At 37.7% G+C, this 8,267-nt stretch overlaps 1 pseudogene; it reads left to right on the top strand.

Moving 5' to 3' along the window:
* Positions 1-3,061: 3,061 nt before the first annotated feature.
* On the top strand, positions 3,062-4,884 carry LOC136258382 (tigger transposable element-derived protein 6-like; annotated as a pseudogene).
* The last annotated feature ends 3,383 nt before the right edge of the window (positions 4,885-8,267 follow it).

Here is an 8,267-nt window from a genome sequence, read left to right as displayed (position 1 = left end):
TGGTTTTGGTTGATTATATATATTTGACCAGAAAAGCTCAAGACTTTTGTGATCCCTATTACAGTACTATTGTACTGAATGCTTAGGGTTTAATTTGTCTCTGTGTACAAATGTATATCATGCGTTATATTAATTTAAAATATATTACAGAAAATGTGAATAAAAGGTGCTAGATACAAATAGGGGAGTTACTGACATGTAATTTCAATTATAGCAGGTACCTCTACCAGTATAATTTATGCTGAATATTGTTTATTCACAAAGCTATACTAAGCCTTCTCGGGGTCTGTAGTTGGATAGCATTTACATAGACATAAACCCTATACAGATGTACAGTGCTATACTTGTATAAACAAAACAACTTACTAGATATGTCAATCGAGACAAAAGCTTGTCAGCAAAACCAAAGCAGAGACATGGCAGCTGAATAGTTACACTTGCATCTGGTACATTCACGGCAAATAATGTAAGCCAATAGAGTGGTCTTGGGCCAAGTAGATTGAGGGCAGATTGACTCCAGATAAATTGACGTTGACGAGCAGAACAGTTGGATTCACTTGTATCATTGCTATCCAGTTCTTTTAAAATCTGAAATCTATATGTAATTTTAACAAAATCAGTGGTGCCTCCATCGGTTTTGAAATAAGCTTCAGTCATATTATCTTTCACTTCATCATCACTCATGATAAATCTCTCTAACTCCGTGTACTTGGAAATACAACTTGTTATCTCTTGGCAATCATTTCCATTACAATCAACATTTTCATCAATTTGTTGTGTTCTAAAAGCATGCTGAGTTGTGATCACGATGAATGTTATAAGTAGAGTTATCATCACTGCTTTAATTAACCTATTACACAGATATATACTTATTACTGTATTTTTCATTGTTAGTACTCCACCTAACAAGTTTTTAAAACTGTGCAATCAATGCAGTTGTATAAATTTTAAAGTGTGAGTTTGCATATCAATGCATAATGTATATAGTGTGTCTAAAGCTTGTATGATCATTTTTGAATATTACTGGTGAATGAGTGGACAGAACAATGGCACTCTAAGACCATTTGTGGCTTGTTCTGTTATGTGTTAATAATGTCGTGAGTTTAAGTATATGACACTGAATTGACAAAACACCCAGCTGTGACCACAAAAGCAATTCTAAGTAATCATTGTAAAAAAACTTCACAGTGATAAAGCTGTGCAAGCAAAACTTCATTGTGCATAAAATGGAGTTCAGGTCCTGTTTGCATTTAATTTTATTTTTATTAAGACTTTACAGCACATCTGTAGGACACCTGGTCCTACAGCCTGTATAAAGTTGTTACATAAAGTGTGTTTGAAAAGGTGGAGAAATGAGAAAAAATCCACGACTGGACCTGGGTAACTTCAAACTCCCAGCCATCTGATAAACGCTCGAACGCTTACAGAGTCTGCCAGACGGTCAGGATGTTTTCTCCTTGTCAACTTCATGTATATATATCCATAGGAACTCTAGAGAGTGACTTATTATCTCAAAGTCTCTTCATGGACATAAATCACTCCAAAATGATGAACACAACTAGTAAGCTCTTTGGGGCTTCTCAGCTCACTAAACTCCATTCCAACAAAGCCATGGTCATTGAATGGTGCCAAAACCTTCAAATAATTATACATAAATCAGTTAAGGGAAGAGGTGAAAGGATTAGTCATCTTTAAATTGATTGATATTTTCCAGTTTTACTAGAGAACCAGGCAGAGAACTCCACAATTTGATGGTAGAAGGGAGGAAAGAATATAAATGTGTCAGTTCTGGCAAATGGACACAAGTGCTGGCTGTGTCCATGGGTAGATGATGTAAGGGGTGTTAGGGTAATAGTGATGTCAACAAGACCATATTTTGTAAAACAACCAGTTTTTAGAAACGTCTCAGGTATTCAAGTAACAGCCAGTTCAAGTGTTCAAGCATAACTCTCACACTACTGTGATAAGAGAAATCATTTGTAACAAAATGGGCGGCACTATCTATTTGTTGTATTTGGTACAGAAGGTAAGGGGACCACACTACTAGTATAGGTCATACTAAGGATGTATAACAGTTGGATTTCACTGATATAGGACATTGGAAGACATCACATTGTAAAAAGGCTTTCGCTAGGGACCCGCCTACTATGCCATTTATTTTACCTATTGTGATATGCTGCATTGCTCACTATTATGGTCAAATTATGTTCAATATTAATGCTTCAGTTCTTAGGTATTGCTAATAAATTTGCACTTTATGGGTAAATAATAAGTGGCTGAAGATCAGACTATAAATCCTTGCTTGTCAAAATGATAAAAAATGCATGTCACAGAAAAGATCGACTTACTCTAATAGAACAGCTACCATGAAAGTTACTGACTGTTCTATTGGAGTATATTGATCTTTTTTGTGATATGCATTTTAAGAAGCAAGAATTCATTGTACAAGTATTCCGCCTATTAATATGCTAGCATTAGGCTCAATGCTTTCAGGCACCTATTATGCTGATAATTGTGACCCAATTTTGGAAAATCAGTCTAATGTCACATTTGAAATACATAGAAATCCGTACTTATATGTCTAACTACTAAAACACTTATGCACTTAGTAAAATATTTCACAGAATTTCTTTTACTTCAGGGTGATGGCTACTGATATAATCACTGTATAGTTGAGTAGTATTTGTAATGCCTTATTTTAATCTTAAATATTCCGGTTTTGAAATGTTACATCAAGACCAATTTTCCAAAATCTGGTCACAATTATGCCAGTATAATTGGCAGGTCCTTAGCTTTCACTTTGATGCTTTGCTACAAATACCATCGATACTGTATGTTCCTTCTTGGTTAAGTGTTCGTCTACTCACAACTATTTAGCTGATTTGTTTTGCTGTATTTGCTGACTGTGGATTTGATAACAATGCCTTGTGTACGTCTTTTTCCTTTTTATAGCTAGATGGATACATTTGGATGGATTGAACTTCATTTGCCAGATTTTTGCCCATTTTAAAATCAGGTCATTTTCAAGGCAGATATTGGACAAGTGAGTAGAAATAAAAGAATGTTCAAGTATTTTGCTACAGGTACTAGTCAATGATATGGGCTGATAGTTTGCTGGTTCTGTTCTGTTTCCTTTTTTGTACAGTCAAAACCCTCTAATCCGACCCCTGTGTAATCTGCATCCGGACCACTTTATATTCAATACTCACTCAATAATCCGGAACTCTGTAATCCGTAATCCAACCACAAAACATGTTACTTTGTGCACGGGATACATTGATTTTAGGTCCCGTAATCTGACAAAATGGCGACCAGAAAACACTCTCACACAGAACTTACTCTGAAACACAGAGTTAAGCTGACAAAGGCAGCTGATTTGAGGCCAAAACATACACAGGAAGAATTAGCAAAATGATTTGGAATAGGAAGAAGCACAGTAAGCGACATTTTGCGGAAGCGTGCTACTTACCTGCAGAGTTGTGAGGACAATCAATCACGACAACGACAACGGATTTCTAGAGAAACAGAATTAAGCAACTTGAATCAGCTAGTTTTTGATTTCTTTCGCCAAGCTAGAGCAAAAAATATTCCAATCACTGGAGGACTGCTGAAAGCTAAGGCTGTAGAGTATGCTTTGTCGCTAAATATTGAAGGATTTAAGACCAGCAACGGTTGGTTAGGAAGTTGGAGGGAAGGTATAATATTAAACAGTATAAACGGTGTGGAGAAGGCGCAGATGTAGATGAAGAAGTTGTAGATGATTACAGGAGCAGAATCCCAACCATTATATCAGGCAAGAATGAAACAGAGGTATTTAATTGTGATGAAACTGGATTGTTCTATTGAGCCATGCCAGACAAAACCTTGGCAGAAAAAGGAGAAGCAGTAAAAGGTGGGAAGTTAGCAAAGGAGAGGCTTACTGTGTTGTTCTGTTGTAGTGCTAGTGGAGAAAAATTGAAGCCATTGGTTATTGGGAAAGCTCGAAAACCGCGTGCATTTAATGGTGTGAATGTGTCACGATTGCCTGTAACTTGGAGATCTAGCAGTAAGGCCTGGATGGATACTGGCACTTTTACTGAGTGGTTGGAGCAGATTAACAGAAAGATGAGGCAGCAAAAAAGAAAGATTTTGTTGTTTATGGATAATGTTAGCAGTCATGGTGGCAGTGATGCTTTGGCCTTATCAAATGTCACTGTGAAGTTCCTTCCTGCCAATACCACTTCACACTTGCAACCACTTGATGGAGGAATCATTCAGGCATTGAAGTTGAGATATCGCTAGAAGTTGATGGAGTATATATTAGCCCGTGTTGACACCTGTGCATCTGGCACTGACCTTTCAAAACAGATAACGGTATTAAATGCTGTGAAGTGGTGTGGCAAAGCATGGGATGAGGTGTCAGAAAGAACCATCAAGAAATGTTTTCTGAACTGTGGCTTTAAGTGGGATGGAGATCGAGATACCCATGCACAGGATGGAGTGAGTGGGATACAACAAACAGAAAATTGCAGCGAATTGTTGACAGCAGCTCAAGCAAGCGGTGTTCGTGTTAATATGACAGCTGAAGAGTTTGTGGCAATTGATGATAACATTGCCACTGAGAGTATGGATGATTGGGAAGAAGACCTGGTGAGATCTTATGTTGAAAAAATGAAAGATGCTGATGATGAAGATGATGATGATGGCATAGACGACGATGACGATGATGGCACAGACGACGATGACGATGATGATGTGATCATACTAGTTCTGACCATAAGAGAAGCCTATCCTATTGCATTAAGTTTACAGAGGTTACAGGAAGATGAATTGACACCAATGGTTGACGACCTTGTAAGTAAGATGGAGAAGAAACTTGTTCAAGAAAAGTTAAAAGGACTCTAGCAAAAATCCCTGGAAGATTTTGTGCAACCTGAGTAGTGGAATTTATCAAGTTAGTTGTGACTCATTCTACATGATTATAAAATAGATAATTATTATTTCTATATTTACTGTACCACTTTTTCATGAGCATACAGTATGTCATATTGTGTGTGCATATTGTGCATTTATGAATGTAATCGGTGTTTATTAATAATTATAAATCAGATGTACAGACTATTATACAGCTAGTGCTACTGTATAATTATAGAGGTAGCTACTGTAGTTTCACTGTGTAATCCGACACACTTGGATTATGGAGGTACCTTGATAATCTGACATCCTCTGTAATCCAGCAGAATTGTGCTGTTCCTTGGAGCGTCGGATTAGAGAGGTTCAACTGTATATAGGTGTAATGTTCTCTGACTTCCGATCTTGTGGGAATTGAACTTGGTCAAGTGAGCACTGAAAGATAAAAGGTAAGCAGTGGAGCCATTTGATATGCTGTTTCTTTCAATATCCTAGAAGGGATCCCAGCTGCTCTATTGGATTCGGTTCTAGACAACAGGTTAAAACTGCCATCAACATTGTCTGTTAGCTGTAAAATATTGGGAATTTTCTCTTTGTAAATGTGTGGAAATGGGGAGTGATCTTCATTGGTAAAAAATGAAACAAATTGATTGTTTAGAACATAGATTTTGTCTTCACTTTCTGCATATGTTTGTCCATTTTAATGTAAGGTATTGATGGATATCTGCTTCTTTCACATATTATTGATATATCATCAGAATATTTTAGTGCATTTGTTGTGTTTGTCAAGCGGTGATGATGTATAATTGTTGTGGGAGGTATGACAGTCTTCGAATTTCTTTTTCAAGATTGCAGTAAACTAACCAATCTTCATTAGAGTTTGTTCTGCGAGCTTTACTGTATTTGCATTGTTTCTTTCTTGATAATCTTTTGATGTTACGAGTAATTCAAGATGGTTGATCCTTAGCACAAGACATTTTATGTGGGAATGTATCTATACACGACTTGCATAGAGTTTTAAATTCATCCCAAGTATATTCAGTTTGTGTCACGTGATTCCTGGTATTTAAACTAGGAAATGTCGCTGGATCAGACATGTGTGTGGGATTAATAATCTATGGATCAGAGCACTGGATTAAGACATGGCTGGGAACAACAGAGTGAGATGTAAAATAAGAATGTTTTGACCTCGGATTCGACTGCCTGGCACCTACATGTGTTACAGTATTTGAGTTGGTGCTGGGCCATGTGTCATAAAATGAGTGTGTGATGCCATGGATACACCGCAAGATGAAAATAAAGAACAAGTGACTACATGTGGCTGAAGATAGTGACATTCCAGTGCCTTCAAAGATAACAGAATACCAGAATTCAATAGATACGTCAGAGTGCTCAACTAATTCTAGTGTGTGGCATAGTATATGGTGGCAGAATGTATATATGTACAGATACAATTAATAGCAACTAAACAGGTGGATAGATAGAAAGTATAGGTGCACAACTACACAGCACATTTTATGTATGTTGTGGTTATTCTCTCAATCAGGTTGCGCCGGATGGATGGCAGAACTTTGTTTATGTCACTCCTGGCTAATGCATCTGTCAATTTCATGCCCCCCCCCCCCCCCGGTGGGGGAATACAGGGGATTTGACAAATCGTGGTGTCAAATTCCCCACTACTGGGACACAATCAGCTGTTGAATCCCCAATATGTCCCCACCCCCTAGTAGGGAATTTGACAACACCTCAAGTATGACAAACGCATATTTCATGCATGCGACTACTATAGTAATAAACCTGGTATACACCTGTAGCTAGTAAAATCATAGCAAGTGTAATTTTATTGTTTAGAAATGCAACTACCGAAAATTGGTCAGTGAATTGGACAACTGTCAATTGCCCCAGGGGTGGGGACAAGAAGCAATGTCAAATCCCCACCTGGGGTGTGGCATGAAATTGACAAATGAGGCTACAGGTTGAGAGCTCTGTAAAAAAAAAGTGATCTATATAGCCGATTTTATAGAGCATGGCTAAACCCTAACTGGATTTATAGTACCTATAGTAGGGTTTCCAATGTAAAAATTCGACATCTTCAAAATAATTTGCTAATTGCTGTTACATGTTAGACTAACTCTCACTTGAATACAGCCGCAGTGGCGATAAATTCCATTGTTTTCTTGGGGTAGAAATCCATCGAAATATCTGTAAAATCCGAGATTACGAGCTGTAACTCTTAGAAGCCTCGATCCTTTATCGCAATACTGGAGTTCAACCTTCCTCTGTGAGTAAACCTTCACCTAAAAGCATTGGTAGTTTGATTGGTGAGGTAGGTTTCCTGTCGCTGCATCATTTGAGCACGATTTTGAGCTCCAAAAACGGGTTTTCGTCTACGGACACCAAACGATTGATAGCCTAAACTTCCTCACACCACAGTAGTAATCATCCATCGATAAAGAAGTCACATACGAAGTATGGTTAAGGTTGAGCGCCTCTAACCATCTGGGTGAGCACGATATAAAGCAAAATTTGCCGGAAATCACACCTTAACTGCACATCTTGTACACTCAACTGTTTAAAAATAGATATCTTGGTGTAAAACAACTGTATGATCAATAAAAGTGAGGTTATGCATCTAATTTATGTATGTGTATGTATGTAATTGACTGGGTGTACAGGCTTCTAAGCCTCAACCCAAATCACATCATAATCATAATCATATACTATCCCTGGTTACCATTGCCAGGAATCATAAAATAAATTTAAATGGCGCTAAAGAAATTGCAACCAAACTTGTGTGGTTTCAGCCATTTAAACACTTGATGCGACTTGATGTCTTATGCAGTGCTACGACAACTGTGATTTTATCACTAGATTGCATGCCCGGTGATAAATTTAGGCAGTGTATCATTACTGACCACACTCAAGCCTAGTCACACGAGCCTGATTGAATAGTCTAAGTGCTTTTGTAACTGAATTGCAGCGACTATAACTTTGCTATTAGTTATACTTTATGGATCATACAGTTGTTTTACACCAAGATATCTATTTTAAGCAGTTAAGTGGACAAGCTGTGTAAAGGTGTGATTTCCGGAAAATATTACCCTATATCGTGTTCACCCAGATGGTTAGAGGTGCTCAACCTTAACCATACTTCGTATGTGACTTCTTTGTCGATGGATGATTACTACTGTGGTGTGAGGAAGTTTGGGCTATCATTCGTTTGGTGTCTGTAGACGAAAACCCATTTTTGGAATCCAAAATCGTGCTCAAATGATGCAGCGACAGGAAACCTACCTTACCAATCAAACTACCAATGCTTTTAGGTGAAGGTTTACTCACAGAGGAAGGTTGAACTCCAGTATTGCGATAAAGGATCT

Source organism: Dysidea avara, chromosome 6 (genome assembly GCF_963678975.1).
Source record: "Dysidea avara chromosome 6, odDysAvar1.4, whole genome shotgun sequence".
NCBI lineage: Eukaryota > Metazoa > Porifera > Demospongiae > Dictyoceratida > Dysideidae > Dysidea > Dysidea avara.
This window is presented reverse-complemented; position numbering and strand designations above follow the sequence as displayed.